Genomic DNA, 25,402 nt, shown 5'->3' with positions numbered 1-25,402 from the left:
AGCTGAAAATTCAAACTCACTGTCAACCAGAATATATATATATATATATATATATATGGTAAATGAAAGACGGAAGACAAGAGAATTTTCATTAATCACTACAATTGTGTGATAGTGCAGTCTTACTGAAACACATATGGCTTTCCATTGCATACACTGTCTATCCAGGGCTTAACAATTGTTTCCAGGACCTCAATGTAGGCCACAGAGTTAATTCTAAGGCCTTGTGGAAAGACATAAGGAAGCATCACATGTCCTTCATTGCTGACAACCCTTAAAACCATGACAGTTGCAGGAAATTTTGTATGCATAACACTTTGAACTTTAGAAGGGTCTGCACATTACCATCTGTCATTTCTTCTGTTAACTTTTTGATCTTGGCCGAAGTTTTTCTCATTTGAGAAAAACCAAATCAAATCTTCTGCTGGATTTTTGAGTTTGTTTAAGAACCTTTTAGATCTTTTGCTTTTTCTGACAAATTGACCTTTCCTCATTATATAAGACTTATATCTGATGTCTTCATGGGCAACGTTTCTAACTGTTCCTTCTGACACATGGAGATCTTTTTGCAATTGACCTCATGAACTTTCTGGGATTGTAATCAATGGTCTGTTGAACTTACTGGATAAATTCAAGTGTTCTGATGAATTCAGAGTATTTAGAATGCTTTTTATACTTTGAAACTGGTGATATGTTTCCATCTTCAGTCTCTAACTCCTTACTAACTTTGTAGACGAAAGATCTGGCAACTTTTAAAAATCAAGATATTTCTAAATCGCTATGCTCAGATTTCATAACCACAATAACAGCTTGCCTCTTCATTTCTTGAGTAAACTGAAGATCTACCATTATTATTTTCTGAAACAAAGATTATACAGAATTAGCAAAAAATGCAGCAATGACTCCAAAAAGGTATGCCACCCTCTATATAATTGATAACAATATCTGTCTCTCGTTGCTCACCTATTCTTCTACTTCCTTCCTTTGTTTCTCCCTCTACCATTCTCTCTCTCTCTCCCTTACCCCTGCTTGGTCACATGCTTCCAGTCACAAATCCTTTTCTTCCTTGGCTATTGCCGAGAAAACACGCGAACTTACTTCGTCCCCACTCTCAGTTCGTGCCTCACAGCATTCATATACACATAATTTTTCACATCTGGCCGCACAGCCTTTTCCGTTTGTTTTCCTGTCTTGTTTTTTGTCCGCCACTACATTCCTCCATGGCACAGGTTGAATTTGTGTATACAAATTTAATTTGCGGTCCATGGGAAGAGCCGTTTTAACAATGCTTCCTGCCCAACTCTTCGAAACGCCTGTGTTAAAACGGGGGTGGCTGATGAAGGAAAATGTTCTCTATGTGGCTTGTGTGTTTTCTGTACTCTGGTTATTATTATTTTCTTGTCTATGTTTTGTTTGCAATGTCCTGTACCCAGATATGCACCTATATATACAGGTAGACGTAGATATGCACATACCTGTACGTATATATGCATATACTCATTTATTATTGTTTTATATATATATATATAATTGATAACAATAATATATATATGTATAATTGATGACAATAATATATCATCATCATCATCATCATCGTTTAACGTCCGCTTTCCATGTTAGCATGGGTTGGACGATTTGACTGAGGACCGGTGAACCAGATGGCTACACCAGGCTCCAATCTGATTTGGCAGAGTTTCTACAGCTGGATGCCCTTCCTAACGCCAACCACTCCGAGAGTGTAGTGGGTGTTTTTATGTGCCACCGGCACGAAGGCCAGTCAGGTAGTACTAGCAACGGCCATGCTCAAAATGGTGTATTTTGCATGCCACCTGCACAGGAGCTAGTCCAGCGGCACTGGCACGATCTCGCTCGAATGTCTTTACACATGCCACCGGCACAAGTGCCAGGAAGGTGACGCAGGGCACATGTGCCATCACGATTTCGCTTTCGCTTGCCCCAACAGGTCTTCACAAGCCGAGTTTCGTGTCCAATGAAGGAGACGACGTTGGCATGGGTGCCAGTCGTCGAATTTAGTTTGATTTCGATTCCGATTTCACTTGCCTCAACAGGTCTTTGCAAGTGGAGTTTTGTGTCCAATGAAGGAAGGTACGCATAAGTGGGCTGGCTACACCCCTGGCAGAGGCCTTGGATTTAGGTCTCACTTGGCTTGCCGGGTCTTCTCACGCACAACATATTTCCAAAGGTCTCGGTCAGAAGTCATCGTCTCGGTGAGGCCCAATGTTCAGAGGTCGTGCTTCACCACCTCATCCCAGGTCTTCCTGGGCCTGCCTCTTCCACGAGTTCCCTCAACCGCTAGGGTGTGGCACTTTTTCACACAGCTATTCTCATCCATTCAATCCACATGAGCATACCAGCACAAACGTCTCTCTTGCACATCACAACTGATGCTTCTTTGGTTCAACTTTTCTCTCAAGGTACTAATACTCTGACATTACACATCCATCGGAGAATACTGGCTTCATTCCTTGCGAGCCTACACATGTCTTCAACAGTCACGGCCCATGTTTCACTGCCATGAAGCATGGCTGTTCGTACACATGCGTCATACAGTCTGCCTGAGAGAGAGACCCTTTGTCACCTGCAGAGGTAAGAGCTCTCTGAACTTTGCCCAGGCTATTCTTATTCTAGCAGCTACACTTTCAGCGCACCCTCCCCCACTACTAACTTGGTCACCTAGATAGCGGAAGCTATCAACTACGTCTAGTTTTTCTCCATGGAATGTGACAGAAGTTGTTTTCTGCACATTAACAGTGTTTATTGCTCCTGAACATCTGCTACATACAAAAACTAACTTCGTAGTTAATCTTCCTTTGATATTGCTGCATCTCTTATATGTCCATAGCTTGCCTTTTCTACAGATTGAGCAGGGCCATCTACCTGAAGGGATTTGTGTTTTGTCTACCTTCCTACTTATTAGGACTTTAGTTTTAGTTAAGTTGACTCTAAGGCCCTTCGATTCTAGTCCTTGCTTCCATACCTGAAACTTCTCCTCTAGTTCTGATAGTGACTCAGCAATTAGTGCAAGGTCATCAGCATAGAGGAGCTCCCTGGGGCATCCTGTCTTGAATTCCTCTGTTATCACCTGGAGGACTATGATAAATAGTGTTTCACCTGCCAGATCAGATTGGAGCCTGGTGCAGCCTTCTGGTTCACCAGTCCTCAGTCAAATTGTCCAACCCACGGCTGTTCGTACACGTGTCATACAGTCTACCTTTTACTATGAGTGAGAGGCCCTTTGTCACCAGCAGAGGTAGGAGCTCTCTGAACTTTGCCCACGTTATTCTTATTTGAGCAGCTACACTTTCAGCGCATCCACTCCTGCTACTGACTTGGTCCCTTAGGTAACGGAAGCTATCAACTACTTGTAGCTTTTCTCCCTGGAATGTGAAAGAAGCTGTTTATAGCACCAGAGCATTTGCCACATACAAAAACTATCTTCCCAGTTAGCGTCCCTTTGATATTGCTGCACCTCTTATGTATCCATAGCTTACACTGGGTACATCTTATGGAGTTTCTACCTACGCCTTTTCTACAGCTTGAGTAGGGCTGTCTACCTGAAGGGATTTGTGATTTGTCTGTCTTCCTAGTTAATAAGACTTTGGTTTTAGCTAGGTTGACTCTAAGGCCCTTCAATTCTAATCCTTGCTTCCACACCTGAAACTTTTCCTCTAGTTCTGATAGTGACTCAGCAATTAGGGCAAGTTCATCAGCATAGAGGAGCTCCCAGGGGCATCCTGTCTTGAATTTCTCTGTTATTGCCAGGAGGACTATGATGAATAAGAGGCAGCTGAGGACCAATCTTTTGTGGACCCCTACCCCTACTCAGAATTCTTGACTGTACTCGTTGCCAGCTGTCACCTTACTGACAGCATCCCTGTACATGGCTTGCACAGCTCTCACTAACTATTCATCTATCTCTAGTTTCTTCATTGACCACTAGATAAGGGATCAGGGGACCCTGTCAAAGGCTTTCTCTATGTCAACGAAAGCCAGGTACAGAGGTTTATCTTTGGCTAGGTATTTCTCCTGCAGCTGTCTTACCAGAAATATAGCATCAGTGGTGCTTTTCCCTGGCACGAACCCAAACTGCATCTCATCTAAAATGACTCTCTCCCTAATTAGTTGGGCTATGACCCTCTCCATGACCTTCATTATCTGATCCAACAACTTGATACCTCTGTAACTGTTTGTGTCTAAAGCGTCACTTTTACCTTTGTAGCAGTTGACTATGGTGCTGCTACACCAGTCATTGGGTATGACTCCTTCATGTTTCACCTGGTTAACTATAGGGGTGACTAGGCCAAAAGTCAATGTGTTGAAGTATTGAATCAAAAGGATCTAACCCTTTTAATTCAATCTTGTCACCACATAAATTCAATATTTTAGTGGGGAGATAACCCAATTTTTTAATGGCAATTTTTTAATACTGGTGAGATAAACAAAAAGTACCAAAAATTTCTGTCTCGCTATTGGCTAAAAATACAGTTTTTCCAATTTTTAAATCTCCAGCTTTTTCTCCATTTTTTTTCTCCACAACATCATACCTTCATTGCAATGAGACTGGAAGACTACATTATTATAGCCGATTTTCAGATTTTTACTTCTTTTAACAAAAATGCATATTTTGCGAATGAAAAAACCTAGATCCTATTCCTCTTACATCACACCTTACCATTATAAAAAAGGAAGGACACAGTAGGTAAGGTAGTTCTAGATACACTATCTGATAATAAAATAGGAGAAGATGGTCATGTATGGAATGTTTTAATCATAGAATTATTTGATTGAAGCACAAAAAAAAAAAACTTAATAAATAAATAAAACTCAGGGAAAGAACTGAAGATGACAACACGAGCAACAACAGTACAAACAACAATGGCAACATTAACAACACTTCATCATTTAAATACAAAAGAACCAAGCTGTGTCATTCTTCCCAAACACAGATGTCCACACACACACACACACACACACACACACACACACACACTTCACATCAAGAAGAATATAAGCTTTGTTCAAAGCCACTCCTCAAAATGCAACCACTTATACAAGTATCTACTAGGAAATGATATACGATTTGTTTACACTTCTAAACGTATTTCTGGAAGCATCTTGCATTCAGTTCCTGTTTATTACCAGATACTGTACTCTTACTAACCCTCTTACTATTATTATACGCCTCTGCCTATTTCTTTGCTATACTCACAATTACACACACACACGCACGCACGCACGCGCGCACACACACACACACACTTGTCTACATATTTATGTACAGAGATAAATACATACAAACTTACACTTATACATAGATGTATTGGGTCGTCCCATAAATAATGTGGGGTTTTTTTTATACTTGTTTTACTTTTCAAAATTAGGATAAAAAAAGTTCTTTTTTGATCTAAAATATACTCTCCTTCATTTTCTACAATGCTCTTCCTTCTATCTGGTAGACTCCTTCAGTACTGTTCTGACTTGTTCTACAGAATTCATATTTTTTCTGTCCGAATGATTTTGAAGACTGCGGAATAAATGATAATCAGATGGGGCAATGCCCAGTGAATATGGTGGGTGGAGCATCATTTTCCATTCAAACTGCACCAGCCTTTGGAATGTCATCCTCGCTGTATGTAGCTGAGCATTATCATGATGGAAGAACACCTTTCGTCTTGAAACCAAAGATGGTCGTTTTTCTACTACGCTGACTTAAGCCACTCAAGTTGCTCACAGTAGATCTCCTTTGTTATCCTTTGGTTTGGGTCTAAAAGTTCAAAGAGGACTAAACCTTTTATATCCCACCAAACGGAAAACAACACCTTATATGGATGAAGACCTTCTTTAGCCTGGGGCGCCGGTGTTTCTCCTTTCCTTACCTACTGTCTTTGGCGCTTGAGATTTTTATAGAGAGCCCATTTCTCATCACCAGTCATTATTCAGTCAAAAGAAGGTTCAGTCGTGAGATGTGACAGCAAAAAAGAGTACATATTCACTCTTTGCGCGCGATTAAACTCGGAAAGTTTGTGAGGAACCCATTGACTCAATTTGCTAACTTTTCTGATGGCACACAGGTGTTGATGAATGATTGAATGATGAAATCCAAGCTTCTCTACTAGTTCCTTGACAGTTACAATAAGATTTTTTTCCACCAGGGTTTGTAGGACGTCCTCGTCGAACTCTACAGATCTTCCAGGAAGTGGCTCATCTTCTAGGCTTTAGTTTCCGGCTCAAAATTTCTGGAACCACCGTTGACACTGGCTTATGCTCAGTGTCTGATTCCCTTATACTGCATTAATATTCCTTGCACTTTCCGTTACATTGTTGCTTTATTGAACGCATAAATCAAAATATGCCAAATATGCTCCTTTGTCACTTCCATGATAGCTTTGAAAAAACAACTGTAAAAAATCGAACTGCACTCTTCAAAACTTGCACTAAGAATAAGCACAAGGTAAAATTACCACCAGCTTTTACTGCAAGTTGATGCAGGTAGTTTATCCTGTCACCCTCCGACTTTTAGTTCACGCAATTGAAAAAACGCATTATTTATGGAATGATCAAATACATGTTTATGTGTGCGTGTACTTATAAATGTGAATAGGCATGTGTAGGAGTGCTTATATGAAATCTTGCTTCTATGTATAGTTATATATATAGACATAGATGTAAATCAGTATGGTATGTATGTGGAAGTATGAATTGCAGTAAGGTCTGTTAAATGAATTCAAAATGGGTAATAATAAATGAATTCAGGGAAAAATTATAATAGACGGCAAGGAAACAGTTATTACAACTGCAGAAATTTTATAAAGCAAACTGGTAAGACATTTCAATTGTTAAAACAATGAATATTTAAATGTTCATCAAAATGTAGAGTAGAGGTTTGTAGTAACGCCGTGCGCATGCGTAGTCTCACGCATGCGTGGAATTAAACAAGCAAGCTTTCCCGCTTAATTCTATCTCTTTCTCGGTCGGCCGACCATGAGCATGGACGTGTCAAGCAGTGTCTCCAACATTCCAACCTGGAGACAGTCTCTTTACGTGTATAGCTGTCACTCTCCATCTTTCGAACTACGCTCGACAGCTCGCTCACATCTACATAACAACGTCCCAACAACTATGCTCACACACACAGAAGCTGTAACAACAAGAGCTAAAGATGTATATATTTACCACCTGAATAAATGTTGTTTAAGTTGATAGTCCGGAGTTCAGCGTTCCGTTTAATTTCTAATTTTATTTAGGAAAGTCAGGTATACATCTAATGATGTATAACCAACTTTCCTATACTGGTGACCCCCGACGTGATTCGAACACGCAGCCCGCTGAGCTGCAATAACCCACTTTCTATAAAGTGGTGACCCCCGACGAAGAAACAAACGCAGCATGGACTCTGGACTACCAACTTATAACTGGTGAACCCGACTAAAGAACAAATACGGCCATGAAGACTGAACTACTAACCAGCATCATCGTCATGACCAACACGATTCTAGGATTACTACGCCACCAACATCTCCAACCATAGTCAACACGACTTACTACATATTACCAACATCAACAAGCACGGTTTTTTTTCTCGCCTCTGTTAGAGTGGATGTTTCCACTCACGATAAACAGACAAGAATTACAGCCTGCGACTTTCCAATTGTGTACTCAAAAAAAACTTGGTATAAAACTCTCACGTGTACTGACTTTCTAACTGCTGTGATATCTCACATACATATAGACGGCCTGTTTTTTATTATGTTCTTATATGTCGCATTCACTCTCTCACATACACATGCATCTTTTATGCCACACTAAATAACTCTTGTTATTCATTTCATACGGTTGTCTTTTCTATCGTCTCATTACTGGTATTTACAAAATCTATGTTACCGTAGTATAACATAATTACTTGTATATCATCTTTGATATATATTTTGGTGTTCGACCGTGTGACACGTTTAAATAAAAGGAGTCCTCTGTTTTTCCATTCGTCACCATTTCTCCTTTTTGAGTTCGCATGGTCGTTTTTTCATCTTGGGTTAAGAAAATATTTCTTCGAGGTTTTCGCTAATGGTCGTACAGAGATTTGTCTGTCGATCGTCTGTAAAAGCGCACCTCTTCAAACACTCATCACCGAACAGCCTTTTCGCCACCAGCTTCGTTCAACCAAGATTACCACCGTGACGACAACAATTACTACTACCAACTACAAGCATTCCCCCCGATGTCGCCAAGTTTCAACAGGACATTCTATCTCCTTGTGGGACTCCTGTACGAACTGGATTTTTTCTATACAGACACTTTCACTTTTTCTGTGTTTTCACTCACACACACACTTGTGCACTCATATATTTACTTTCCTTTCAGGGAAAACAAACAATCAGACTTTTACATCGCGTGATTCCAGTTTCCTGGACAGTTGTCATCACGGTTGTTTTGTCATTGTCATTTCATTTATACAATGCATGCATGTATTTCACAAGTGTACATTCATTTCTTTAATTTTTCTTTGTGTGTGTTTTGCGCTACATCTTGTGGGTGGTTTTCAGTGGCCATCCTGCCTCAGGCGTTCTAACAGATTTCATATCGTGCGTTTTCGCACTGGCAAGGGAGCCCTGTAGTAACGCCGTGCGCATGCGTAGTCTCACGCATGCGTGGAATTAAACAAGCAAGCTTTCCTGCTTAATTCTATCTCTTTCTCGGTCGGCCGACCATGAGCATGGACATGTCAAGCAGTGTCTCCAACATTCCAACCTGGAGACAGTCTCTTTACGTGTATAGCTGTCACTCTCCATCTTTCAAACTACGCTCGACAGCTTGCTCACATCTACATAACAACATCCCAACAACTATGCTCACACACACAGAAGCTGTAACAACAAGAGCTAAAGATGTATATATTTACCACCTGAATAAATGTTGTTTAAGTTGATAGTCCGGAGTTCAGCGTTCCGTTATATATTTTTAATTTTATATAGGAAAGTCAGGTATACATCTAATGATGTATAACCAACTTTCCTATAGGTTAAAGAAAAACCTGAATACAGTGTCACAATAATTCTGGTTACTTCTATTCAAAAGTTGGTAGAAATGATAAGCTTAGCTTCAAAGATTCTGGCTTGAAGTCTGCTCAAACTGCAAACTGAAATCAACATTGTTTTTAAAGTCCCTGGTTGCTCGTAACGTAACTCTCCTCCCTGGAGACTTAATGAGCCAGAACTCCCCATTTTATACGTAACGAACAAACACCAGGTCAGTCCATCATGTTAAAGATGTAGGCAGTCCAAGTAAAACTAAATGGATCCAACCATCAAACAAGGAACCCAAATGGGCAGTCAAACGTAAAAAGCTGCTATGTGGGTAGTTAGTTCAAAAGAAAATTATGCAAAACGAAGAAACATTTTATGAGTATAAGAAAACATGGTAGGAATATCTATTGGCGATGCATGCGCCAAAGATGTATGGAGTCTGTGTCAGTGAGGAAAGACACAGTTTGAAGGTGGCACCCTTCCTCTTAGGACTGTAGTGTTTTTCCTTTTCTCATGGATTAAGGAATTGACTTCAGTCCAGTTTTGTGTTGAAGAACTAGGGATGAGCCATTGCACAGCTTTAGAACATATGATAACCATCTCAGTAACTTGAATATATTGAGTCAACATGTGCTTTCTGGCAGACAAGAGTTCTCATCGTTGGTTTGTTACTATAGAAACAGGCATGAATGTTCTGTGGCTTACGATTGGCTAAAATTACCCAGAGTTTTCAAACCTTAAAAGCTAATAACTCTTTATTTGTTGATTTATGGCGAAAATGATTTTCCTGGCATTGATTAGCATATAAAAGTATATCATTACACTGAATATGAAATCAATTCGAACAGAAATTGAAGAGATTGAAAATTGGCAGCCAAACCGAAAAGATCCGTATGTCCCTTAACAATGATCAGAATCTCTTGTACATTCTTTGGGAGACTCGAGAAAAATAATTGTTTCACCATATCTTCATCAATTGGGCTGTTTTCAGCTAAATCCCTCATCTTTCTAAGCAACTGAGAAGGTTGTTTATCACCTAAAACTTCATTAATTGGTGGTATCGTTTCTCTTTAGAAGAGGTACACCAAAAAATTTCTGCATTCAAAGTGGAATATGATGGGTTGTCTGCATTATTGGTAATGAGATCCTTAATTTTACTACTTATAACCGGAGATAAAACACTGACCAATAAATATGATTATCGGTGAAAGTAAAGCACGTGCACCCCCCCCCCCCACTTGATTTCTTCGGATTTTTATGTTTTCGATATAGAAGAATACAATTTTGCCCCCAAAATACGTTATCAAAATTTTAATTCCCCCCTCCCCAATTTCTTAATTTTTAACTTTCCAAATTTTTTCTTTTTGTAAATCCACATAGAAAAATAGAGATTACGAATCTGGGAAATTTTTTCTTTTTAAATTTAAATTTTTCTTAAAGAAACACTCCATGCCCTCCCTCACCTCCCCACTTTCAAAAAGCTAAAAACACCGACTATTTCACTTTTGTCTGAGGTTTCACGCATGTGTAGAATTCTACTGAAATAGCAGACGTCAAAATTATCAGACCAACACCAGCAAATCCGACATGCTAGAAACAACAGCTAAACGACATTTCTGAAAAAGCATCCCCGCTTTCAAAAAAGTTAAAAGTGAAGCATTCGGAGTTTTTAGCTTTTTGAAAGTAGGGAGGTGATGGGTGAAGGTTGGGGAAGGGGATTTGAGCATTTCTGGAATAACAATTTAAAAACACACAAATTCTTAAAGATTCATAATTCTACTGAAATAGCAGACGTCAAAATTATCAGACCAACACCAGCAAATCCGACATGCTAGAAACAACAGCTAAACGACATTTCTGAAAAAGCATCCCCGCTTTCAAAAAAGTTAAAAGTGAAGCATTCGGAGTTTTTAGCTTTTTGAAAGTAGGGAGGTGATGGGTGAAGGTTGGGGAAGGGGATTTGAGCATTTCTGGAACAACAATTTAAAAACAAATTCTTAAAGATTCATAATCTCTATTTTTCTATGTGGATTACAAAACAAAATTTCATAAAAAGTTAAGCATTAAAAAATTGAGGTGGGAAAGGGGAAAATTAAGATTTTGAAAACATTTTTTGAACAAAATTCTAATCTATATGGAAAACATTGGAATCTAAAGAATTTTTTTTTTAACATTTTTGTGAGAACACAGTGTCATGATACATTCTAATGAAAAAGTGAAAGAAAGAGATAATGCTGCTCTTTGAGACTCACACACACACACACAAGCACACATACACACACACACAGAGGTAAAACTTCAGTACAAATTATATTATTCCTTGCTGTATGCATGCGCAAAATTACAGCTCAACTTCAATTGAAATGACCTTTTGGCAGAGTTCTAAAATCTCTCATAACTGGTTTATTTTTAAGAATTTTCACAATTTTAAAATTCTGTTTTCTTCATAATGGAATTAATACGATTATCCAATAAAAAAGTTTTTTGATATCTCCTCACCCCCAATTCCAAAACTTTCCACTGTTTTTCGATTTCTTTTTTTAATTCTTGGTTTTCACGATGGAATTAACACGATTATCCCCCCCCACCCAAATAATTTTTTTTAGATATTTTACCCCATCCCCTAATTCTAAAACTTTCTACTATCGAGTCTTGCGTGTTTGTGTAAGAGAAAAACATTTTCTAACAGGAAATTGTAAATTAAAATAAATTATCTTTAAAATACCTTGAAATTATTACCAGCGTTTCTGGTTTTCGATGAGAAACAAGTTGCCGGTAGCCGTTCTTTCTCGTTTTCAATGAGACCCTTCTTTACTGTGCTGTCTGTTATATATTGCAACTATGCAAAACTTCCTCTGCCAGGAAAATTGGAAGAATGACAACATGCAGTTTCTCTTTATTTGTAACAAAACAGACCCCTGTTTTATTTTTACAAAAAAGTGTGACCCCTAGCGAGAAGGTCGCAATCAAATTGAAATTTGGATTGTACACTTTGTGGGCAATTTTTCAAGTTTTAATACTTTATCCGCAATAATTTAAAGGTCATGTTACAGTTAATTAATTTTAATAACACAATTTTCTGTTAGTAAATAATTTTCTCTTACACAAACAAGCAACAATTTTGATTTCGAAGTATTTAAAAAATTATTTGGAAATTTTAAAGAGAAACGAATAGCTGAATCGGACTGTCTGCATTTTAAAACTAAAAATAAAAATAATGAAAAACAGAGGGAAGTTTTAGAATTAGGTGGGAAAAGGGGGAGGGGATATTAAGAAAAATTTTCTTTTGGATAATCATATTAATTCCACTATATAGAAGACAGAATTAAAAAAAATTTGTGAAAATTCTTAAAAATAAAAAAAAGTTGAGGGGTTTTAGTACGTGCTTCAACCATAACTCCGCCGACCTTTTTTATTTTGTAATTTGTTTGTGATGAGCATATTTAAAAATCTGATCTTTGATATAAACTTAAAAGGAAGTTTTTTCAGAAATCATGTCTTTTAGCTGTTGTTTCTTATATGTGGGAGGTGTCATTTGTGCCCCCCCCCTTTTTTTTTTAAAAACCTTCTTCGGATTCCTGTTTTTGATATAGGAGATTAGGATTTTGCCCCAAAACACGTTTTCAAAATTTTAATTTCTCCCTTCCCCAACCCAATTAAATTTTTTTTTTTTTTTGTAATTTACGTAGAAAACTTAAAAAAAAATTCTTCTTCAAGAAAGACTAATCCACTTCCCCAACCTTCACCCATCACCTCCCCACTTTCAAAAAGCTAAAAACTCCGAATGTTTCACTTTTAACTTTTTTGAAAGCAGGGAAATTTTTTCAGAAATAATGTCGTTTAGCTGTTGTTTCTAGCATGTCGGGTTTTCTGATGGTGGTCTAATATTTTTGACGTCTGCTATTTCAGTAGAATTCTACACATGCGTAAAACACCAGATAAAGTGAAACATTCGGCGTGTTTAGCGTTTTGAGAGTGAGGTGATGGGTGGGCAAGGTGGAGGAAAGGGCATGGAGTGTTTCTTCAAGAAAAATTAAAATTTAAAAAGAAAAAAAATTCTCAGATTCGTAATCTCTGTAATTTTCTATGTGGATTTTAAAAAAATTCGGAAAGTTAAAAATTAAGAAATTGAGGTGGGGAGGGGGGGAAATTAAAATTTTGAAAATGTGATTTCTGGGCAAAATCCTATTTTCCTATATCGAAAACAGAAATCCGAAGAAATTTTGAAAAAAAAAATAAAGCGGAAATGGGTGTTGTGCACGCGTTTTACCACCACCTGATTGCTTGACATCCGAAATTACGTTATTCGTAATTTGTTTCTCGCTGTGCACCTCTTTCAAAATCACCATTAATTGAAGAAACAAAAGATATGGAAACTTGAACTTATAAGATATGACTTTCAGCAGCAATTGATGAAACTGGAAAACTTTCCATGATGTTTAGGTTATCAAGAAAATTACGAGTGGCTGATTTAACTGCTAGTTTTAGCACACGATGTAAACGGGTGTAAATGACGTTCTCAAAAAAAACGCTGGAGTAGTAGTAAGAGGTAAAAATATGCGCAGATGTGTTCTCGCTGTCGATGGCTTGTAACCTTAAAAACGGCAAATACAATTTTGAAAAAGAGTTTTCTAACTGGAAAATTTTTCTTATAATATGCCAGATAATGATATTATAGCATGTAAACTAGAATTTGACAAACATTACTAGTTTTTTTTAACAGCAACTGTTAAAAAAAATATTTAAGACCTTCATATGCGTCACTGAAGTGGTAGCAAAATATTGAGATAGAAGATGGTGTTGTATTGGGAGATGGACAAATTTTTTTCTTCCTCGTCTTCAGAAAGTTTTAAAGTTGGTTGGATATTTCTGCAAAAATTTCCAGAGCCTCGTTATTTTTAATCACGGCGGGTTTCACCACTTTAAAGCAGTATGATATATATGTGGAAGTATGAATTGCAGTAAGGTCTATTAAATGACTTCACAGACAAATTTTAATAGACCACAAGAAAACATCTATTACAACTGCAGAAATTTTATAAAGTAGACTGGTAAGACATTTCAATTGCTAAAACATAATAAATATTTAAATGTTCATCAAAATGTAGAATAGAAGTTAAAAGAAAAACCTGAATAAGGCGAATTCGCCAATACGGCGAAGTTAAAGAATACGCACACCTTGTATTTAGGGTTAAAGTTACGTCGAAACCGGGTGGTGTGCGTATTCTTTACCTCCGCCGGTTAATAATTCTTGTTACTTCTATTCAAAGGTTGGTAGAAATGCTGGCATGACTACAGATTTCTGCCCCACCGACTTTGGATGATCATAACTTTCAGAAAAATGGACATTTTTTTAATGAAATTTTCTACGAATATGTATTATATCATGTAGATTCCGAATATATAAAACTTGGGGGGGGGGGTAGGAGGGGTGTGGCGGGGGAATTTCGGAAAATTAACCGGAGTCCACTTCGATTCGTCTTAACTTTCAGGAAAATGGATATTTTTTTATGAAATTCTCTACAAATATACTTCGGACTATGTAGATTTCGAGGACATACGAACTTTGGGGGAAAACAATTGGGAGTTATTTTTGAGAACTGTTCCCCACTCAAGGGGTGTTTCGGAACAAGTCGTCCATATTTGTTTCTTTTTCTCCGTTTGTGCATCCGTAGATTTCTACTGACGCAACAGGCAATGAAGCCCTCACCAGAAAACTCGTTCTGCTAAAAATAACAGCTAAAGTCTGGTACGCAGTAATATGTTATCATGACGACTTATCTGTTGCATACGATTTCTTTTTCACTTTAAGTAAATTCCCAAGTAAACGTTTCGGTTAATGTTCAAATCTTGACCCGGAAATGAAAATCCAGAAAGGATACTAGAATGGGTGTAAAACGAATATGAAACAAAAGAAAAGGGGGGAAGCAACGGGAGGGTGGGGAGAGGAACTCGGAAAATTCACAAAATCCGAGTTTTTCCTACTTAACTTTTAGGAAAATGGGTTTTTCAATGAAATTTTAAATAGATACCTTTCAAATGGCATACATTACGATTATAAAGAAATTTGTTGGGAAAATTATTTTCAAAGGGTGGGGAGAGGACTTCAGAAAATTCACAAGATCCAAGTTTTTCCCTCATAACTGTATATATATATCATCATCATCATCATCATCATCATCGTTTAACGTCCGCTTTCCATGCTAGCATGGGTTGGACGATTTGACTGAGGACTGGTGAAACCGGATGGCAACACCAGGCTCCAATCTAATTTGGCAGGTTTCTACAGCTGGATGCCCTTCCTAACGCCAACCACTCAGAGAGTGTAGTGGGTGCTTTTACGTGTCACCCGCACGAAGGCCAGTCAGGCGGTACTGGCAACGGCCACGCTCAAAATGGTGTCTTTTATGTGCCACCCGCTCAAGAGCCAGTCCAGGGGCACTGGCAACGATCTCGCTCGAAAATCCTACGAAGGCCAGTCAGGCGGTACTGGCAACGGCCACGCTCAAAATGGTGCATCTTATGTGCTGTGTGTGGGCGCGTGTGTATGTGTATATGTGTGTGTGTATATATGTGTGTGTTTGTATATATGTGTATATATGTTTGTGTATATGTGTGTATATATATATATGTTTACAAAGGCAGATAGGCATCGACAGCTAGCAAGTCATGCTACTCCAGACTGATGATGAGCAATAACTCTGAAACTAGTCTCTGGATGCTGGCTTTACTAAGAACACAGGAAATGTGTCAAGGCCAACAGGAAACAGTGTTTCTTAGGGCTAAATAGCAATAGTGAGGCAGAGACCGAAACAGATGTCTTGCTGTAAAGGAGGTACATGGTTACCCAGCCGGAGAAAGAGAGAGAGAGAGATCAGGAATGAGGACAGAAACAGGTGTGCTGCCGCAAAGGAGATACATGTTTATCCAACCTGAGTGAAGTGCAGGAGAGGGAGAGAGAGAGTGAGAGACATTAGGACAAAGATGATGGCAAAGTGCTGGGCATGCTCACAAGTAAAGGCAGAGAGAGATATATATGGTGGTAAGTGACAGGGCATACCCTTGAGGTTCGAAGGTCATAATGTAAATGGCAGGATGTTACCAAAGAAACGTGATTAGAGAGTGGGGTGGGGAAATGAGTGGGGAAAACCTGGGTATATAAAGTGGCAAGGGGGCTACCAGATAGCAATGATACAGAGAAGCAGGGCCATGAGGACAGGTTTGGGGAGTAAGAGTTAGGCATAGTGTATGAAGGAGGAAATGTGAGGAAGAGAAGAGATGTAGGTTGTAGATTGTTTTGTTGGGGTATGGTGTATGAAAAGTTTCCTTGTTCCATGTGGTGGAACACAGTTTGGGCACTAGCAGATAGCAGTGTGGCAGGGCCAAGAAGACAGGATTGGGGAATGGGAGGTAAGCATAGTGCATGAAGTGGAAATGTGAGGAAGAGAAGAGATGTAGTTTGGTTTGTTGTGGTAGGGTGTGTGAGAAGTTTTCTTGTTTTGCGTGGGTGGAACACACAATGCTTCTAGAACTCAGTTTCGCTGATGTGGGTGGGTCTTCTCAAGAACCTCATATCGTCAGACATCTCGATCCATTGTCATTTCCTCCATGAGGCCCAACATCCTGAGGTCGGTCCTTATCATTTCATCCCATGTCTTCCTGGGTCTCCCTCTTCTGCAGGTACCATCCACTTTCAGCGAGCAGCATGTTTTTATGCAGCTGTCCTCATCCATACAGATCACATGTCCAAACCAACGTAGTCTTCTCTCTTGCATGCTACATTTGATTCCTCTTATGCCCAATTTTTCTCTCAATACATTTGCACTTTGTCACACACTGATGCTGCACATCCAATGGAGCATACTGCCTTCATTTCTCTCCAGTCTATGCATCCTTCTGCATTCAGTGCCCATGCCTCACTGCCATGGAGTATAGCCATTTGCACACAAACATCATAAAATCTACCTTTCACTCTGAGAGAGGGTCCTTTTGTTGCCAACAGAGGTAGTAGCTCTCTGAACTTCCTCCACCCTATTCTTATTCTAGAAACAATACTGTGAGAGCATTTTCCATCATTGCTAATTTCGTTACCTAGGCAACAGAAACTATCTACAGCCTCAAGAGAGCCTCCAAGGCATTTGAGAGAATCTAGTCCCGTGTGCTCTTAGTGTTTATTGTTCCTGCACATCTACCATGTACAAAGGCGACTTTATCTGTTAATCTACCTGTGATTCCACTGCACCTCTTATGTGTCCATAGTTTACACTGGATGCAGTGAATGGAGTTTCTTCCAACTCCTTTCCTACATATTGAGCATAACCATTTATTTGACGGAGAGAAAATTGTACCTTCTTTCTTACTAACAAATTTGGTCTTTGCTAGTTTAACTTTGAGGCCCTTTGATTCTTGGTTTTGCTTCCATACCTGGAATTTCTTCTCCATTTCTGCTAAAGATTCTGCAATAAGAGCAAGTTATCAGCATATAGCAGATCCCATGGGCATCCAGTTTTGAATTCTGCTGTTATGACCTGCTAAAGAGTACTAAGCTAAAGAAAGAAAAGTCCTGGGGTTGATTTGTTCAACTAAAACCCTTCAGAGTGGTGCTCCAGCATGGCCGCAGTCAAATGAGTGAAACCAGTAAAAGATAAAAGATACATACATATGATTGGGTACTGAAGCAGCAGATCAACCACTCAAATTTGGATGTGATATATCTCAACTTTGCCAAGGCCTTTGACAAAGATGATCATGAGATGATATGTTACAAACTATGTGACCTTGTTATCACTGGTGAACTGAGAGAGTGGCTTTTTAAAAGACAACAGTCAGACAGTTGCAGCCAATGTGCTCTCTCTAGGGAGCTGTACTAGGGAACTGTACTAGGGAACTGTACTAGGACCACTACTGTTTATAGTGATATGCCTCAGTCGTACAGTCAACCAGTCTCACCAGCTATGCTGATTATACAAAAGTATCACAGGTGGTCAGGGATCCTGATAGTATCCTAAAACTTCAAAATGATCTGCATGTAATATATAAATGAGCTGATGAAGATAACTAAGTTTGAAGCATACCACTATTGGCCCACAAACAGACTACAATTGGAATGCATAAGACCAGGGTGTAGTGCTATCCCAGCGTTAGAATCAATGCATGATCTTAGAATCCATATGAGTAATGATGCAACATTCTATGTGCATATTACCGCGATAGCAACACTGTGCAGGCAACTAGCTGGATGGATCCTTAGATCATTCAGAACAAGAAATAAGGATTAAAGATTAAATTGTTGCATAAATTTCTAAGTTAGCCATAACACAATGGTGAGTTCAACTGAGTTGAACTCACCATTGTGTTGTGGCTGTGAAAAGAAGGACTAGGCAAGTAAAGTGTTGATATTAAAGTCGGTAAAAGTATGGTTAGGGGATGAAGAAGCAATAGAAGAAGAAGGAGATGAGAGAGGGAAAGAAGAAGCAGAAGATGAAGGAAGAGGAGGAGAAGGTTTCATCTTCTATTTACATTTTCATCTTTATTTACTTTTTGTTCCCTCTTGATATAACCAAAACACAAAGTCTGGCAGGCACACAATGTAAAAGTACAACTTCGATGCAGGTCTGAAGAAGTGTCACTGTAATGTTTAAAACTGCAAATATTATGCAAATTTTCATTCGGAACTTTTGTGTGAACTGACATTGAAAGCAGAGTTGATATAAAAACAATTGTAGTTGATCATTAAAGATGTGTTAAAGACTTTCTTTGTCTTCTTATTTGGCTTATATGCATATGCATATATGTATATTATATGCAACCCTATATATATATAACCCTACGCCGGGCCCACAAAAACCAAACAATACTAACACAGCTAACACTGATAAGACACATATTAAAAATATACCTAACTATAGAAATAAATTAGATAGCCATAAAGACAAATTCACTAGCCTTCCCAGCTATGATGGCAGGTTCTATACCAGACATAGCCGTAATAACAATAAGAACAATCAGGATACAATCTGGCTAATTATCCCCTACACCATGAACCTCAAATCTAACATAGTCCCTTCATTAATGAACATAACAGATAAACATCTAAATGTAAATAATAAACATGCAGCAATATTTAAGAACAAAATCAGAATCAGCCACAGCCTGACATGTAACTTAGCTACCATCATAGCATCTATTGATAAGAAAAAATTAGACGCATTCTATGCAGCTAGAAAGACCACGAACAACCAAACTAACAACCGTCCGACTAATAGAACAAACCCCAACTCTAATCCAACACCCCTTGTTAGTAGAGACACACACCAAAAAAACAATAGGGCCACACAACACAGACATAGACACCCCTTATAATTTATGTAGCTGTAGAGATAGGAATAAATGCAATTTCTCCAATAGATGTAAGACCGAAAATGTAGTTTACCAATGTGATGTACACACAAACGGCAATATTAGATCTTACATGCGCGCCACGAAAAACCAAATATGCCTCAGATACAATGAACACCGATCTAGCTTTAAAAATAGAGAAAAGGCAAATTCACCAAGACTTAGTAGCTATATCTGGGAATGAAAGGACAATAATTTAGCATACAAACTAAAATGGCATATACTAAAAACAGCAAATTCTTATAACCCAACTAACAGAGGTTGTGACCTCTGCCTAACTGAACGCCTCAAAATCCTAACGGCTACAACACACCTTTTAAACAAGAGATACGAAAATAACCGAATTTGTCTACACACTACAAAATTTTCATTTTCTAAGTATAATTAAATATGTAAAAAAAATTTCACTTTCTAAGTATAATTAAATATGTAAAAAAGAATTTTCCTTTTCTAAGTATAATTAAATATTAATAAGGTCAGAGTTAGCTCCCTCTTCACCAAAACTTAGGGGAGTTACTCCCCTTTACAAACACCACCGGTGCTAAAAAACAAAAACATACGCTCGAACTTTAAAAACAAACACGTGCAGAATGCATTTGACCAAAATTGGAACTACGAGCTTGAACAGCACCCACCCTACCTCTCCTTCGCAGAAAGACTATTAACACAACTTCGACTAAAATGTAAGACTAACTTTACCTAACTCTATTCTTATACCACTATATGCATTACTATATCCCCTAACTGTTATTCCTGCATCTCTCACACCATGAACTTTAACATACTTCTCAACATTCTGAAGAGATCTGTCAATCAAATTGGCACATCGAAACGATCGACAATGAATCATTATACAATCTCCACATAATTAAATCAATGGCTAACTAGCCCAATTGATCTGCTTCTTCTTGTGTTTGTTTCTCTATTCTCCACTTGATTATATGTATATTCATACATATATATGTGTATACAATGAGTTTCTCTCAGTTTCTTTCTATCAAATCTTTGGTAGGCTATGGGCTATAGTAGAAGACACTTGCCCACAGAAGACTAAACACAGAACCATGTCGTTGGGAAGCAGATTTATTAACCATGCTGCAATGCTTGTGCCAAATGTATTTAATAATTTCTGTACTTGTATTATAACAAAATTAAGTTGAAAAAGTGAAAGAAAAGTTTTAAAATAATAAAAAGAAATAATGAAAAAAAGATGATTATGTGCCAAAACAAATGGTTTTATGTTTATGAATTTGTTTTGCAAGATTCCTGATGTGAAATTGTCTGTTGAAACAGGTATTGTTATATTTCGGGATGGTAATTTTTTTTTTGCCAAATAAACACGCGCACTATATATTTGTTCTTCATTTATTTATTATTGTTCTTATTTTATCATACATCCATTGTCTGGAAATCTTTTGTCACACATCTGTGACCTCTTCAGCAACTCTTCCATTCATGTGTTTCTTCCTGTTCTGATTAGTCCATTCTGTGTCTGTATGATGTGTGTCTCTTATTTGTTCATACATTTGCAGCTGTATCTGTGTGATATGTGTGTGTATGTTTGTATCTGTGTGTTTTGTATGTGTGTGTATGCATGTGTGTCTATGGGTTTGCTTACTATATTATTTGTATCTGTGCCCTTTATATAGTTTTCTTTTTCATTTATTTCCTTATTTATCTCTGTTTCTTATATTTTCATATGTGCATGTGTATTTATGTCTATACATGAGTTTATGTATTACACTGTTTGTATCTGTGTCTTTTTTTTTTCCCTTTAGTCATTGTGTTGCATGGTGTGGTGGTGGGGGTTATTGTTCCATTCGTGTTCTCTATTGAGGCTCGGTCTATCTATTAGTATGTGTGTGGCCGCTGTAATCTATCTAAATGTCATGTCTGTTCTAAGCATTGCTAATATCTTAGTCTCTATGTTCTAATTGAGCATGTTGGTAGAGCACTGATGAGTTTTTCTCCTCTTTGAGCTTCTGCCAGTGGTTGCCTATCCACTCCCCTATGTTACATGCTGTCTCTCCAGTGTAAGTAGTTGTCTTGTTTCTGCACCATTCCTCAGTGCATAGTCAACTATAAACTACATTCCTAATCTTACAGTTAACTTGTGGGTTCATTTTACATACTATACAATTGATCTCTGTACATAGAGATAGATCAGAGATTTTATGGGGGTTCCTGGCCTTTCTACTACTTTAATCTGTAGATTTACATTATCTAATGCTTTTCTAAAACGATATGCTAGTTCGCCACCAGGAGTAGCATCAATGAACATGACACTCTGGTATTTTTTGGTGTCATACCATGAGTTGGTCTTATCTATTTTTTTCTTGGTCCTTTCTGTGCTATTCCAGGATTTACTCCTGTATAACTGACAGATTCCATTTGCATCATTCTCTATGATAGCCTTGTACTTATAAACAAATGACACTTATGAGCATCAGTCTATAGAAGCAACAACTGTCAATGAGAGTATCATCATCATCGTTTAACGTCTGCTTTCCATGCTAGCATGGGTTGGACGATTTGACTGAGGACTGGTGAAACCAGATGGCTACACCAGGCTCCAATCTGAATTGGCAGAGTTTCTACAGCTGGATGCCCTTCCTAACACCAACCACTCTGAGAGTGTAGTGGGTGCTTTTACGTGTCACCCGCACGAAGGCCAGTCAGGCGGTACTGGCAACGGCCACGCTCAAAATGGTGTATTTTATGTGCCACCCGCACAAGAGCCAGTCCAGGGGCACTGGCAATGATCTCGCTCGAAAATCCTACGAAGGCCAGTCAGGTGGTACTGGCAACGGCCATGCTCAAAATGGTGTATTTTATGTGCCACCCACACAAGAGCCAGTCCAGGGGCACTGGCAACGATCTCGCTCAAAAACCCTTACATATGTCACGGGCACAAGTGCCAGAAAGGCGACGCTGGGCACAGGTGCTATCCCGATTTCGCTTTCGCTTGCCCATATATATATATATATAAATATATATAAAGGCTATTTGCCAACATAATATAGCTGTCCTGGAAGGGATAATGTTACTGTTGTTTAGCCCCAGGAAGCATCATTTCTAGCTGGCTGTATGACATAATATCTGTGTCTTTATATTTTCAAACAGGGAGTTCAGTACCGCCATCCAGCACAAAACAACATGTGAACTAGTTTCTGGGTTATTGCTCTTTATCAACACAGAGTAGTTTCTTGGCTAGATAGGACACAGATATTGTGTTCTATAGCCAGCTAGAAATGGTGTTTCCTAGGGATAAACAACAGTAACATCGACCCTTCCAGGACAGCACATTATGTTGGCAAATAGCCTTTACTTTAAAGAACTGTTACTGAATGTCTCTCTTTGAGAGATTTAGAATAATAATAATAATAATAATAATATATATATATATATATATATATATATACATATAAATTTTATTTTATTGAAGTGGTAACTGTTACTTAAAATTTCACATAAAAATCATCAGGCTGATGGAGTATTTAGAAAAGTGTTAGAGTAGATAAATAATCATAAGTATTCATAATTACCACATCATTGAATAAACATTTAAAATTGATTGGGTAGGGCAATTACTTCTCAAAATATTGGAAAAAAAAGACATTACATTAATCTAAAAACTCACAACTGTCTGATGATCATTTACATGAAATGCTGAGTAACAGTTTGTGGAATTTTCGTAGCTTCAATAAAATACTATTTTACTCTAGCTTTTGTATTTGAGCACTATTTTTCCCATCTTGTTTTGCAGCTATGTGCTCACATGTATGCATACATACATGCATACATACATATAAACACACGCATGCGCGTGTGCACACACTCACACACACACAAGGGTTGGCTAAAAGTTCATAGGCTAACCAAGATACTCTCATGGAATGTGACCAAATGAAGTTTATTTTCCAACATAGTCCCCTTTGCAACTCACACAATTCTTCCACTGGTGTTGCAGAGCTTGGATCCCATTGGTAAAGAAGCTTTTGTCCTTCTTGTCAAAAAAGTAGATATGAAGTCATCATCTCTGGAATACTGGTTTCCAGCCAAGTGTTCTTTCATGTTAAGGAACAGACAATACTTAGATGGGGCCAAATCAGGAGAATAGGGAGGATGATTAACCAGTTCAAAGCCACAGTCATGGACAGCAGTCATTGAAACCAAGTACTTGTGTGCTGGAACATTGTTCTGATGAAACAGGACACCTTTCCTTAGTTTTTCTGGGTGTTTGGTCTTGATAGCATTTCATAACGACTTCAGCAAGTTGGCATAATGCTCTTCATTGATGGTGTGGCCATTTTTAAGATAGTCAATAAGCACAGTTCCTTTTGCGCCCCAAAAACCTGAGGCCATCACCTTCCCTGCAAGTGAAATGACCTTGATCTTCTTTGGAGCAGTTGAGGAGGGATGTTTCCACTGCATGGATTGTCTCTTGTCTCTGGTTCAAAGTGTTTCCTAACCATCCTGTGTTAGGAAACATTCAAGGAAACTAACTGAATCTGCATCAAACACTGTCAGATTTACCCATGATGTGATCAGCCTGATGTGCTTTTGATCAGGTGGCACCCACCAAGCAGAAATCTTCATCATGCCAAGTTCATTATGCACAATATTCTCAACTCTCTCACAGGATATGCTAATAGAATTGGTTATTTGATTTAGTGTCAGTCGCCTGTCATCCATCACTATGTGGTGAACTCGATCAATGTTTTCCTCAGTGGTGGCAGTTGCAGGACATTCAGATGTTGGATCATCTTCAAGACTTCCCCTTCTTTCTCCTAAATTCAGCTGCTCACTTTTGCACTGTTGATAAAGTTAGAGTGTCATCCCCTAATGTAGCAACCATGTCAACATGAATGCTGTTGGGGGCTAATCCCTTTTTCTGCAGGTACTTGATAACACCATGGTGTCTGTTTTCAAGAGAAGTTACAATTAGTTACTTTAGAAGTCTTTGAACAGTGACATATCAGTTTACCTGAAAAAAAAAAAACAATGCACTCCTTTGTAGTCAGCCTATGAACTTTTCAGCTTACCCTCATAGTATAGATATAGACATGTCTTCCTCCTCTTCCTCCTTCAAGAACACTCTGAAAGTTTGTGCACCTAGGTTCTCATAATGAGGCCTTTGTCTTCGGTGGGTTCCGGACTTTGCCTCAGGATGCAGTCCACTCCAATTACAAACAGAAAAGGAGCTAGAGTGTCTTTTTGTAGAACTCCTGCTATTGTTTAAAACTCTTCAATTGAGCCAGAGATGCAAGTTGGACAGGGAGGAAAAAAGAAAAGAGAGATATTGAGAGAAAGACAACTAAAGAGTACCCCAAGTATTTAAAGAAGTTTATTTCAAGTGTACTCTGAGTACAAAATACTCGTGTGCGTCTGCTAGATATGAAGTCAATTTTCACTGTCAGCCAGTTATGAGCCTACAACAGCATTTGTGCATCCATAGTTTATACGAGGTATGCTGTATGGAATTTCTACCTACTCTTCTTCCGCTTGGGAAGCATGACCTCTTTCCTGTTGGCAGGAGATTCATATCTTTTTTCCGGTTATCTTTCCTGTTAACTAAATCCATAGCCTTTGGTATGTGTACCTGGTGACCTCTCATTTCTAGATTTCTGTTCCTCTTTATTGAGAGCTTGGTCATCTAGGTACAGGTATCTGAACAACCATTAGTACATAAATGAATGCATACATACATACAAACATACATACATACATACATACATACATACACCCCCACTCACACACACACACACATACACATATTTTTATATATCTTCATATATGTACTGATGGCTGTGGGAACTCCTGTACCAATCTAACCAAGCTCTCACCACAGAATTGGTTAAAGATTTTGAGAAGACCAAAATCTAGAAACAAGAGGTCACCAAGTAAACAGGAAAGACTAAAATTTTAGTTAACAAGAAATATATATCTATATATATATTTTA

The 25,402-nt window shown here is 38.3% G+C and overlaps 1 protein-coding gene across 3 annotated transcripts in view; it reads left to right on the top strand.

The window, feature by feature from the left end:
- LOC106876748 (uncharacterized) overlaps positions 1–25,402 on the top strand; it is a 131,474-nt gene that overhangs the window by 31,262 nt on the left and 74,810 nt on the right. Inside the window, exon 1 of one of the 3 annotated variants that reach the window (XM_089347487.1) lies at positions 13,603–14,092. The exons of the other annotated variants lie outside the window; for them this stretch is intronic. The gene's annotated coding sequence lies outside the window, so the exon portion shown is untranslated. Of the gene's footprint in view, positions 1–13,602; positions 14,093–25,402 lie in introns of those variants that run through there. 3 annotated transcript variants of the gene reach the window in all.

The sequence above is a fragment of the Octopus bimaculoides genome, chromosome 2, assembly GCF_046866305.1.
Source record: "Octopus bimaculoides isolate indiv1 chromosome 2, ASM4686630v1, whole genome shotgun sequence".
Lineage (NCBI taxonomy): Eukaryota > Metazoa > Mollusca > Cephalopoda > Octopoda > Octopodidae > Octopus > Octopus bimaculoides.
The sequence above is the reverse complement of the archived record's forward strand: the minus strand, read 5'-3'. Positions and strand labels throughout refer to the sequence as shown.